Genomic DNA, 13,949 nt, shown 5'->3' with positions numbered 1-13,949 from the left:
AGAGGATGGTGATGAGATGTTGAGGCTCATCAAAAGGAGTGAATATAATGTTGTTGATCAGCTGCTACAAACTCCATCAAAGATATTTGTCTTATCTTTGTTGATGAATTCTGAGCCACACCGTGAATCTTTGCAGAAGGTGTTGGATGTGGCATACGTGGACCACGATGTCACAATCGAGCAGTTTGATAGCATTGTTGCAAATATAACCGCTTGCAACAACTTGAGCTTCTGTGATGCTTATCTTCCCGAGGAGGGAAAAGACCACAATATGGCTTTACGCATATCTATGAACTGTAAAGACGATGCCTTATCCAATGTGTTGGTGGACACAGGATCATCTCTTAATGTGTTGCCAAAATCCACTCTTGCTAAACTTTCGTACCAGGGGCCTCCCATGAGGCAGAGTGGAGTGGTTGTGAAGGCGTTTGATGGATCATGCAAAACTGTGATCGACGAATTAGAACTCCTGATCAAGATTGGACCTAGTGATTTTCAGATCACTTTTCAGGTCATGGACATTCATCCGTCTTATAGTTGTTTGCTTGGCAGACCATAGATTCACGAGGCGGGCGCCGTGGCATCCACCCTACACCAAAAGTTAAAGTTCGTGAAGAACAAGAAGTTGGTGGTGATAGGGGGAGAGAAGGCTCTCTTGGTCAGTCATTTATCTTCCTTCTCCTATATTGACGATGAGGATGAAGTTGGGACTCCGTTCCAAGCCTTATCTATTGCTGAGCCTTCAAGGAAAGGACTTGCTTCATTCGTCTCCTATAATGATGCGAAGTTGGCCATTAAGCATGGTGCAACCACTGGTTTGGGGAGAATGATAAAGTTGGAAGATAACAAGTCCCGAGCTGGCATAGGGTACTCTTCTAGTGTTTCCAATGATCGTGGGTTGTTCCAGAGTGGAGGTTTTATCCACACCGTTGAGGATCGGGAAGCTGCTGCCATTGTTGAAGATGATGAAGAGGAAGACCTTCGCAACTTTGTCATACCCGGAGGAATCTGCAATAATTGGGTCGTTGTTGATGTTCCAACAGTTATCCACAAGTCAACGTAATGTGTTCATTTTGTTCAAAAAACCTTCTCCCATGCCAAAAGGAGAAGTGAAAACATTGTTGGCATATTTGATTATTACAATGATATTCATTCAATAATCACATGTTTAATGTTTGTTTTCCCAAAATTATTTTCCCTTTTTGCTTTTTTGCATGAAATTGGTGATCACCATAAAACATAAAAAGAGAATAAAATCAATCTTCACATCTGCATAATGATTTGCTTTGTTTAAATTCTGAAAACTCTTTTATACTCAAAATCATTATGCAGGTTAATCAAACCCATTGAACATAATGATCCAACACCATCTCCCAATTTTGAGTTCCCTGTATTTGAGACAGAAGAAGATGATGTTGAAGAGATTCCTGATGAGATTACCCGTCTGCTTGAGCATGAAGAGAAGATCATTCAGCCATATCTTGAGAATCTGGAAACAGTTAACTTGGGGTCTGAAGATTGCATCCGCGAAGTAAAGATTGGGGCACTCCTTGAAGAATCTGTTAAGAAGGGGTTGATTGAGTTGCTACGAGAATATGTCGACGTCTTTGCCTGGTCGTATGAAGACATGCCTGGTCTGGATACTGATATCGTGCAACATTTCTTACCATTAAAGCCTGAGTGTGTGCCTGTGAAGCAGAAGCTTAGAAGAACTCATCTTGATATGGCAGTGAAGATTAAAGAAGAAGTTCATAAGCAAATTGATCAGGGGTTTCTAGTGACTTCTAGATATCCTCTATGGGTGGCCAATATTGTGCATGTGCCTAAGAAAGATGGAAAAGTCCGAATGTGTGTGGATTATCGTGACTTGAATAAAGCTAGTCCAAAAGATGATTATCCTCTACCACACATTGATATGTTGGTAGACAATACGGCTAAAATCAATATCTTTTCATTTATGGACGGATTTTCCGGTTATAATAAGATTAAAATGGCACCTGAGGATATGGAGAAGACAACATTCATCACACCTTGGGGAACATTCTGTTATCGAGTGATGCCCTTCGGTTTGAAGAACGCCGGAGCCATGTATCAACGCGCTATGACTACCTTGTTTCATGATATGATGCACAAGGAGATTGAGGTGTATGTTGATGATATGATTGCAAATTCGACAACGGAATTTGAACATGTAGAACACTTGTTGAAGCTTTTCCAGCGTTTGAGGAAGTACAAACTCCGCCTGAATCCGAACAAGTGTACATTTGGAGTCCGTTTCTGCAAATTATTGGGCTTTATTGTTAGCGAAAGAGGTATTGAAGTTGATCCTGCCAAGGTCAAAGCAATACAAGAGATGCATGCGCCCAAGACTGAGAAGCAAGTCCGAGGTTTTCTTGACCGTTTGAATTACATTTCAAGATTCATATCCCACATGTCTGCCACATGTGCGCCTATATTCAAGCTCCTCCGAAAAGATCTGCATCATGATTGGACCGAGGATTGCCAAAAAGCCTTTGACAGTATCAAAGAGTATTTGTCTGAGCCTCCGATTCTGTCTCCGCCTGTTGAAGGGAGACCATTGATTATGTACTTGACAGTGCTTGATGAGTCCATGGGATGTGTATTGGGTCAGCAAGATGAATCAGTAAAGAAAGAGTATGCAATATACTACTTGAGTAAGAAGTTTACTGACTGTGATTCTCGGTACTCAATGCTTGAGAAGACATGTTGTGCTTTGGATTGGGCTACTAAGCGTTTACGTCAGTATATGTTGAATCATACGACTTGGTTGATATCTAAAATGTATCCAATCAAGTATATCTTCGAGAAACCTGCTTTAACTTGGAGGATTGCCCGTTGGCAGATGTTGTTGTCTGATTATGATATTGAGTATCGAGCTCAGAAAGCTTTTAAAGGTAGTATCTTGGCTAACCATTTGGCGCATCAACCAATAAAAGATTATCAGTCTGTGCAATACGACTTCCCTGATGAAGAGATTCTATATTTGAAGATGAAAGATTGTGATGAGCCTACGCTCGATGAAGGGCCAGAGCCTGGTTCCCGATGGGGTATGGTGTTCGATGGCGCTATCAATCAGTATGGAAATGGTACTGGGGCAGTAATTATTACTCCTCAAGGCACACATTTTCCCTTTACATCAAGGCTAACTTTCAAATGCACGAATAATATGGCGGAGTATGAGGCTTGTATTATGGGTTTGGAAGAGTGTATTGATCTTAGGATCAAACATCTTGATGTTTATGGTGATTCGGCCCTTGTTGTTAATCAGATTAAGGGTGAATAGGAGATGAATCAGCCTGGCCTCATCCCATACAGAGATTATGCGAGGAGGATTTCAACTTTCTTTACTAAGGTTGACTTCCATCATATTCCTCGAGATGAGAATCGAATGGCAGATGCTCTCGCTACGCTTGCTTCGATGATTGTAGTAAAGTATTGGAATGAAGTCCCCAATATTACCGTGATGCGCTTGGATAGACCAACTCATGTGTTTGCAGTTGAAGAAGTGAAAGATGATAAGCCTTGGTATTATGATATCAAGTGTTTTCTCCAAAGTCAGACTTACCCGCCTGGGGCATCTGTCAAAGATAAGAAGACTTTGAGGAGATTATCTGGCAGTTTTTACCTTAATGGCGATGTGCTTTATAAGAGGACTTTTGACATGGTTTTGCTCAGATGCATGGATAGACGCGAAGTAGACCAGTTAATGACTGAAGTCCGTGAAGGTTCATTTGGTACTCATTCTAATGGACATGCCATGACAAAGAAGATGCAAAGAGCAGGCTACTATTGGCTGACAATGGAGTCTGACTGCTACAAATATGTGAAGAAATACCACAAGTGTCAGATTTATGGGGACAAGATTCATATTCCCCCAACACTTCTGAACGTTATTTCCTCACCATGGCCTTTCTCCATGTGGTGAATTGACATGATTGGCATGATTGAACCTAAAGCGTCAAATGGTCACCGTTTTATTCTCGTAGTTATTGATTACTTCACCGAGTTGGTTGAAGCGGCATCGTATGCAAATGTGACCAGGCAGGTGGTTGTGAAGTTTATCAAAAACTAACTTATATGCCGATATGGTGTGCCAGACAAGATCATTACTGATAATGGATCTAACTTGAACAACAAAATGATGAAAGAGCTGTGTAGCGAGTTCAAGATTGCGCATCATAATTCTTCTCCCTATAGACCCAAGATGAATGGGGTTGTTGAAGCTGCTAACAAGAACATCAAGAAGATTATTCAGAAGATGGCTTTTACATACAAAGATTGGCATGAGATGCTGCCATTTGCTTTACATGGTTATCGTACATCCGTATGTACTTCAACAGGGGCAACCCCTTTCTCCCTTGTATATGGCATGGAGGTTGTGCTCCCCGTAGAGGTCGAGATCCCATCAATGAGAGTCTTGATGGAAGCCAAGTTGACTGAGGCTGAATGGGTTTAGAGTCGTTATGACCAGCTGAATTTGATTGAAGAGAAGAGATTAACTGCCATGTGCCATGGTTAGTTGTATCAGCAAAGGATGAAGAAAGCCTTTGATAAGAAGTCCAAGCCTCGTGTGTTCCGAGAAGGTGACCTCGTACTCAAGAAAGTCTTGTCTTTCACGCCCGATTCCAGGGGAAAGTGGACTCCAAACTATGAAGGTTCATATGTTATTAAGAGAGCCTTTTCAGGCGGTGCTTTGTTGCTTACAACTATGGATAGGGAGGATTTCACTCGTCCTGTGAATTTAGATGCAGTCAAGAAATACTTTGCCTAAAAATAAAAACAGAATAGCTCGCTAAGTTGAAAACCTGAAAGGGCGACTTAGGCAAAAATGAGTGTCTCGGTGGATTGAAAACTCGAAAGGGAGGTCCAGGCAAAAGTTAGAGACATGAAAAAAAAAAAAAATATATATATATATATATATATATATCCCGCTAGATTGAGTACCTCACCCTGGGGAAATATAGGCAAAAATTAGGGATTTGGCAAGTAACTGCATCCTGACAAGACTTTGCCCTACAGCTGTCATTTGTCAAAGATTCTCTTTCAGTCATCATCAACTAAAGTTTCGAATACAGCGGATTCAGGGTTGGTGGAGAAACGGTCATTATGTTCAATGTAGCCCTTTTTCCATGTGTATCACCAATTTCAAATTTGCAAAGATCCATGGGGTCTCGCCATTTGCGAACTACCATTCCATTAAATAAATTTGAGCCTTTATCCAATTCTTGGCACTCTTACTTGTTTTTGTTTAACAAATGTTTGCATGTTTTAAATATCATTGTTTTAAACAAATAAAGTTTTATAAATTGTTTTAAACAAAATGAACATTCACAATGACTAAAAGGATAAATGGAATGTCCTCAGTGCTTTCCCAAGGATAGTACGATCTCCAAAGGGTGAGACATTTGTTCACAATCCGGCATGTTTATATCCTCTTCATCAGCTTTCATGTTGTCTCCTCGGCAGGAAGTGGTTGAGCAGTTGGTGAAGGGCTTGTTTCCCTTTTCATCCCCAGCATGTCACGGCTTGACGAAGGGTTCATTTCTGATTCCCTCTGCCAAGGCAGTTTCCTTTGAAGGTTTCCTACAACTTCTCCCTAGCAGGGTTGCTTGACCCGAGTTTGATAACTTGTATCCCCTCCGTGTTTGAAGATTTCTTCTGAGTATTGAGAGATGTTATCTGAAGATGTGTTGTTTCCTTCCCCAGTGGGGCAAATTGTTCTTTCTCCCCTTAGCAGAGACGTCTCTCCAGCAGTTAGAAGGGAATATTTTGATGGATGGATATCTATTTGGTGTTGATCCCCCATAGAATTTCACATCTCTTCTTGATGAGTTCCCCAATAGAGTTTCTCCTACGGAGGATCTTATCGATTTTTCAGCCACCTGTTCCCGAGAATGGATGAGAAGTCCATGGCAGTTAGAAGTTATGACTTTGTCTATACCCAGCGGTGGTCGATGTCTTCCGGTATTTGATCATCCCCACCAGAACTGATTCTCTTGTAGGTTTCGCCCTTCATTTTGAGATGTTGCGCCGGATGTCTGTTCGTGATTCTTGGACTTGTTTGTGTTAAAAATGTTTGTCTGTCAGCATTAATCGTACACAAATCATGCATAGTTATAGCATTCAGATATTCATGTTGTGTTCGTTGCTATATATCTTTACTTGTTATCTCCTGCTATTGGTGAAATATTCTTCCCCAAGTAGATGTTGGTGTCCGATCTCTCCATATAGAGTCAGTCCCATAGGCAGAAAATGTGTATCTTTCCTTCTTTATTCCTCGTTGAATTATGTCCTCGTGGATGATTATTGTTTCAGTTTACTTCTCAGTTGTATATCGGGATGGAATTACTCCCCTGAGTTATATCCTCATTGGGTTGAGTCTTGTTTAATTGTGTCTTTCTAGTTTGTTCCTAGATCGACTCCTTTCTCGTGATCCCCAGCAGTTCCCTGTGGTCTAGTTGTTCAATTGCTCAGTAACCAGTAATTGTTCATATTTTTCCCCAGCGAATCTATGTGGCCTTCTACCCAATAACCGGTAGTTGTAAGTCCTATTTCTGTGGTTTTCTACCCAGTAACCAGTAGATGTAATCCCCTCTTTGTTGGTTATCTTTACCCAGTAACCGATATTGGTATTCCTTCGTTTTGAGTATACCACCTAGTAGCTGGTGATATATCTTTTTGGTATTTGCCCTTGTTAGGTAATTTACCCCTTTGCGAGTCATCTTTCATTTACCCTTGTTGGTAATGATGATTGTTTCTCCTTCTGATTGGTCATCATTATATACCCAGTAATCGGTATCCTGATGTCCTTTCTTTCTGGTTGATTTTTCCTTCATTAACCCAGTAACCGGTTGTGGATAATCTTCCATGCGAGTATGTTATCTACGTTATGACGGTAATAGATAATATATCTCATGCGCTCTTCAGCCAAAGTCTTTTTCTTCCCCAGTTGAGTAAGATTCGTATTTCCTTGTGGAATCGAATGACCATCCTGTAAGTCGAGTTTGCTTTTTCAGCCCTCCTTTCGGATGATGAGTGTTTTGGATATGTTCCCAATTCACACCTGGTTGGCCACCTATTATATGCCCAGTAACCGGTATCCTTGGTGTTCCTTCCTTCTGCTCCCTATTATGACTTTTTGTCCCCTGTGGAGTCAGATTTTCCTGAGTTGAGATATGCCTTTTAGGTCCTCCTCAGATGTCTTGGATGATTGATATCTTTCACCCTTATACCAGTCTTAGATATTCTTTCTCCCTGAGCGTGTTATTTCCTCACCCAGTAACCGGTGTTTCAATAACATGTCTCTCCTTGAGTTTATTACCTAGTAACCGGTAATATCTCGTTGTTTCTTCCTCAGCTTGGGTCCTTTATGGATATCCCCGTCTGAGTCCGAATTTTTTTATCCGAAGTATCCTTTGTGGATAGTTTTGTTGTATTGGCACATTCCCCGATACATGCATCCTTGCGTCAGCTCGAGTCTTTCCACCGATTTATTTTCGTGGAACCCCTTCGTATCTCCCAGCAAGTCTTCAAGTCGTGACCTGCTCACTCATTTTAACCTTATTTCCCCTAGAGTCTCTGTCTCTTTAGTGAGTGTTTTACTCCTATTGGATTTTTCAGCTTCTTCTGATTTCTTTTCCTTTGTGGCAATTATTCACCATGAAGATTCTATTTTGCATGCATACATTTTGCATCATGAGGTCTCTTAGGGACCAAAATTCGTCTCTTTTTATTATTTAAGCCCATTCTACCTCGTCGAGACGAAGATTTTAACCTTCATATCTCCGGCTAGAATGACCTTAAATAGGGGCATCTGTAAGACCCTAATTTTGACCCTAAGATCCCTCATGGCATCATATCATTGCTCAATGCATTGACTCAAGGATCATAGCATGTTTGGCTCCTTAACCCGAGGGTTGGGACTTGTGTGAGTGGTTTGAGACCGCCAAGCATGCTTGTATTATATATTATTGTTTTTCTTATTTTATTACTAACCCAAAAGCACAAAAATATGTCACTAACTCTTTTTTGTTTTGAAGCTCAAGTGATCATGTGCTCCCATGCTCCTAGGAGGCTCCTTAGCTCAATGAAGTGGCTAGATGAAGATGAGAATAAGCATGGAAATGGTCCACAAAGTTCTTAATCATCATATATGTCTCCCAAGTATCTCAATTTGCCAATTTTTATCAAGATGACCCAAAGGGCTTGAGGATTGTTTCCCAAGGAAACCCTAATTCAACTGTGCTTTGACTGTGCCTTGCTCATGAAGCAACCTCAACCTATGATCAAATTTAATCAAGGTAAGTTATTTAATTCATTATTTTATACATATATGAGCCTATTTGAGGCCCCTCAATCATTCATTCATCAATATTGGAAGTTTGGCCTTGAAAAGTTGACCAGTTAAGTCATTTGACTAAACTGAATATCATTGAGATACAACTTTTGATGTGTTTGACAAATGAAGATGACCCTAAGAGACAAAATGTTCTTAAGAACCATATGAACAAGTTTCATGTTCATCAAAAATCCATTTGAAACTTGGAAGGTCATCATTCATTTCAAAACATTATAGGTCATTTTGACTAAAACCCTAATTTTGGGTCAACTTCCCAAGGACCTAACTTCCTTAATTTTTATGATTTTTAGGTAAGACCAAATGAATTGGAAATATCAAGATGTCTACTTCAAATTTTATGTTGGACAAAATTTCATAATCCTAAAATAAATACATGTGATAATACAAAACATTATAGGTCACTTTGGACCTAAGTCATTGAATTTGAAAAATGCCCAACTTCAAGTGCCTATAACTTTCTCATGAAAAATCCAAATGATGCAAAATGTAAGTCTAAATGGATCACCTTGAAAATATATACAACTTTTATGTTGGAGGTTTTTCCATTTAAAGCTTTCATCATTGAAACATAAGGGGTTGAAAATTTTCAAAGAGGAACCTAGACATGTTTTGTACCCAAACTTTCACAGCCAGTTTTCACTAATTTCCAATTTCCAAATGAATTTTTTCCCAACATGACTTTTGTTCCTTATTTCAAGGGCTTTCCAACCATTACTAACATTACCTTTTTGGACTTTCCATGTGTGAGTTTCGAAGAGTTGTTTCTTTATGCCCATTTTTACATTTCATAATATAACTTGATGTGCAAGCTTGTATGGTTCATTATGCACGTCCAATTCATTTCCAGTTGACCTCAGCATGGTGTATCACCCATCATTGGGCCTTACATGCACCTATACAGGCCCATGCAAGGAGAATTCAAATCCCATGCACACGAGGGAACCATGACTTGCAACCCTCTCTATCTATAAATAGGAGCTCAATTCCATTCATTTTGCAACCAAGTGGAGATTTGAATTGCTGCTGAAAAGAAATCCCAACCCTCACTAAAGGAATTTTCAGTTTTCTCTTTCTCTTTCAAGCTTGAAATTCAACATCATTAGTTGATTTTCAAAGCTCAATTCCTTAACCTATCATCTCCATCACACTTCCAGAGCAAAAGTAGATCAAGAGCTTGAAGGATTTGTGGCATTTGAAGCTTCATTTCAGAGGTAGAACCTCAAACTTTTTTGATCTAGATCTTGCAATATAATGTGATTTTCTTTGGTTTGTGTGGTTTTCTGAAGTCCTCTCACTTGAGGCAGACCAATGGTGGTCTTAATTGTTCAAATCGTGCCATTTCAGTTCACACACCATGATCTTCAAGCTCACATTTCTCTCTAAATAGGAAGAGTGAGGATGATCCATGGTTACAGTGGTGATGTACATCACCTAAACTTCATTTTTATGTCCTCATCTTTTATTTTCATTACAATTTAATTTCCTGTGCGTGGTGGCTGGAAATGGTTAGATCACCGGAGAAGACGGTGGTTTCCACCACCATCCCCACGTGTATGCTTTACAGCCCTTGGATCATGCCTAAACATTATAATCGTGGCCATCCATTGTGATTACTTATTTTAATGCAAGGTGTTGCGCGCTTGACTCAAGTGTATCATGTATCCGCGCCTCTGAGCCATGTGATCCATGCCACGTCAATTAATGAAATGATCTGATGGTGCTGGATGTTTCTATTTTTCTTATTTTCTTTTAATTTCAGTTAATCCCTTTTATTTTCAAAAATTCATAAATATTTTATTTGAAGTCACAAAAATATGAGACCAATGCCAAAAAATTTCTTGAAAAATCTAGCTTCATATTTTCATTTTTAATTATTTTTGTGACTTCATTTAATATTTTTTGTGAATTATTTGATTTTTAATAGTTTTAATTCATTTTTAATTACTTTCTGATATTTGAAAAATCAAAAAGTATTTTCCTAACACATATGGATCATGATAAGTCAATGAAAAATAGTCTCATCAATTTCTTATTTGATTTGAGATTTATTTGAGATTTTAATTCATATTGTGTTATTTTCCATTGTTTTTAATAGTTTTAAAATAGTTTCTGATTTCAAAAATTGTTGAAAAATTTGTCAAAGTTTGTTTGACCATGTTAGACCTATGAGAATTTAATTGGACTTGTTGAAGTTGATTTGAATTAAATTTGAGGTTTGACCATATTTTATTTATTTTATTTTGCATTTATTTTTAACTCAAAAAAATTATGGTTGACTTGTTAACTTGTAATCTTCATTTCTTTTCTGTTTGTTAATGATTGATGATGACTTGGTTCACATTTGATCAATTGAATTTGATGCTTGAATTCTCTTTCCATTCATTTCATCTTCATCCCTTTCTTTTTATTTTGGCCAATGAGTTAATGTCTTATGGTTGGTCTTGACAAATGAGAGGTTTAACCTTCTTTGATCCAAACCAAACTCAACTTGATCCAAGATCAAGTGAGTTGTTTTGTGTCCAAGATAGGTTGCTTCTTTATCAAGCAAAAAACCTAAAGCCCATACAAGGCCTCTCCCCTTTTGTTTTGACATGGCAAGTTTTTGGAGCTTGGCTTACTAGTCATGATCTTTAACTTGTGTTTATTTGCCTGTAGTTTTATTGACCGGCCTCAGATAGGTGTGACTACTACATTAGTCCATTTACGATTGTTTAACATAGCACTACATTGTCTTATGACAAACTAACATAACCATACTAATTACTAACTTTAATTTTGAGCATTTAATTTCTTGCCCTTTACTTTAATGCCATTTATTTTTTGCTCATTTATTCATCTTGCTTTTCACTTTGCTCACTTGAGCATATATTTTATGCTTATGTCATTTTCCTTTTGCTCATTTGAGCTCATTATTGTATATAAATATATTGTGGTTTTGTGATTGTTTTGTCTTTGTTTTGTGTGAACCCGGTGCAAAAAGGAGAAAGGACTTAGAATTAGGATATACCTATGATTAAAGGAGTTCAAGAGCAATTAGGCCTCATGCCTTTAGAATGCTAAACTTGTTGAAGAGAAACTAGGCCTCATGCCTTTAGAATGATAAATTTCAAAGTTGACTTTAAAGGATTTCTCATCTAAACTCTTTCTTTGTCCATTCCCCTTATTGTGTTGTGAACTTTTTGATGTTTGCTCTTGTGTGATAGGGATTCCATCTTGAGATAGTAAAGGGGACCATTGTCATGAATAGCCAAGTTAAGAGAGACAAGCCAAATGGAGATCCTAGGAGCTTGAATCTAAATTGTTTGATTGCTTGATTGTGTGCTAAGTGCAAAGGAAATGAGTAAAACCATAGATGAATACAACACCTTGTACAAAAGAGGAACACAACACACAATAGTTCCACCACCTTTAGAATTCATTAGATGCAAAGAGAAGTACACATCATCCAACAGACTAGGTATAGGATTCCCAATCAAGAAGATTCTAATAGCGTTAACATCAACAAAACCGTCAATGTTAGGGAACAAAGCCAACCCATAGATGAGTAATACAAAGATGGCTTCAAAAGCATTCACACTACCGACTTGAGCAAAAGCAGTAGCTTTCCCAAATAGGAACTCAGAAGCCAACCGAAACATTCCTCCTTTCTTCACCCAATGAGCCTCAATTTCAGACTTCTTCAGATGCAGAGCTTCAGCTATAATATGAGATCTGGGAATCTCCTCGAATCCACTAAAGGGCAACTTGTCATAAACCGGTATTCCCAAGAGATGGGCATACTCGTCAAGAAAAGGAACTCCAAGGGTTTTATCTTTTCCCCTTATCTTTGTATGCTTTAGGACTAGCCCTTCTCTTCTTCTCCTCACTCTCACCCAAGCCAAAAATCTTTTATTTCAAACTTTGACATTGTTTTTCAAACTAGAAACCTAGGCCTTATGCCTTTGACTTTTCAAAATCTTTTCATAAATACTCATTGTGAATAAATCTTAATCTAACTTTGACTTCATTTTGTAAATAAATCTAACTTGTAAATATAACTCACTTCAAGTTGTTTTTTTGTGGTTTCAATGACCACCTGTAGCGGTGTATTCGTCGCTATATGATCTATCGATTAAATCATAAGCTAGAGATACATTCAATTTCGAGTCGCCACCGCACTTTTATTTATCCAAAGGACTGGCTAAAAAGCGAACAAAAGCCTAAGAAGTTTTACACGTAGAAAACTAATAAAAAGATCAGAGAGTCTGGGTAAGGGGTAAATTACGCAATGGGAAGGTGTTAGGCACCCACTACGTCCTAGGTACTCCTAGGGAGCCCTTTTCACACTTGTTATGCTAAATTGTTATTTGTTATGACAAGAATATTGTGCAAACATGATTGGGATGATGAGAAAAGAATATACATTTTTTATTGGGTTTGAACGGATAAACCCGCTGCCTACGTACCTTCCATCAAAGGTAAGGATCAAAACGCCGTAGTTCGGCTAAAAGATTTCCAAAAGTTGGTGGATTCAGTTTTAAACACAAGCACTGAGGCTTTTCATTATCAATGGGAGAACACTCGACCAAGAACAACATCCACCATGTGAGGATAGCTTCGACGCACTAGAGGGGTTAACCCTGTTTTCAGTACGGAAGTCTTACTGTCGACTCACTAAGGATAGGCAAGATTTACATCAACCACAATGATAATTGAAGCCTATGGCTAATGCATGAAAAGATTAATGGACAAAGCCAAAACAAGTGAATGAGTGAAGTTAATTGATTGTGTTTATGAAAATGAGGTCAAAGTATGATTAGGATTGATTCAAAGAAGTATTATGAAAATGAAGTTTTGAAAAAAAAGTCAAGGACTTGGGGTCCAGGTTTTTAGTTAGAAAAACATGAAGAAGTTTGCACAACACTTATGTCAAGTTTAAAAGGTATAGTGTGAAAAGTCTAGGACATAATGAATGATGAATGGATGAGGATGGATAGTAAAACTTCTTAGAAGGTTCACTTCTTGAGATCATATGGGAGATGATTCAAGTGTGTCCTTTGGAATGCAATTAATAATAACAAACAAACAAAGCAAGAGAAAAGCGGATACCGGATGCCAATCAATGGTCTTATACCAATCTCCTAAAACAGAATGGGATATCAGAGGCCACTCAATGGACTTACACTAATCTCCACAGAAGAAAACAAGAAATGGGATATGAAATGTGGAAGTCAACTGCCAATCTGTCTGGACTTAGGTTAACCCCACACATATGATCATAGGAATACCAATGCCACATAGCAGGGACTTACAAGGATCCTCACATACAAGAACTATGCAACATGAGATGATGAGAAAGCAAAAGCCAACTTGCAGGGACTTACAATTGCAATTTCTCATACAATCAAACAAATCAACTTATGATCACAGGAAAACAGATGCCAACTTGCAGGGACTTATAACTGTATCCTCACATACACACAAAGCAATGACAGGAGATATGAGTGACCAAGGAGGTCTTGCACTCTATCCTTCCATATCATAAGAGCAAATGCCAAAAGAGATGGACTTACAATTGTCCTCAATGGGC

Source organism: Lathyrus oleraceus, chromosome 3, assembly GCF_024323335.1.
Source record: "Lathyrus oleraceus cultivar Zhongwan6 chromosome 3, CAAS_Psat_ZW6_1.0, whole genome shotgun sequence".
Taxonomy (NCBI): domain Eukaryota; kingdom Viridiplantae; phylum Streptophyta; class Magnoliopsida; order Fabales; family Fabaceae; genus Lathyrus; species Lathyrus oleraceus.
Note: the sequence above shows the minus strand (reverse complement) of the source record.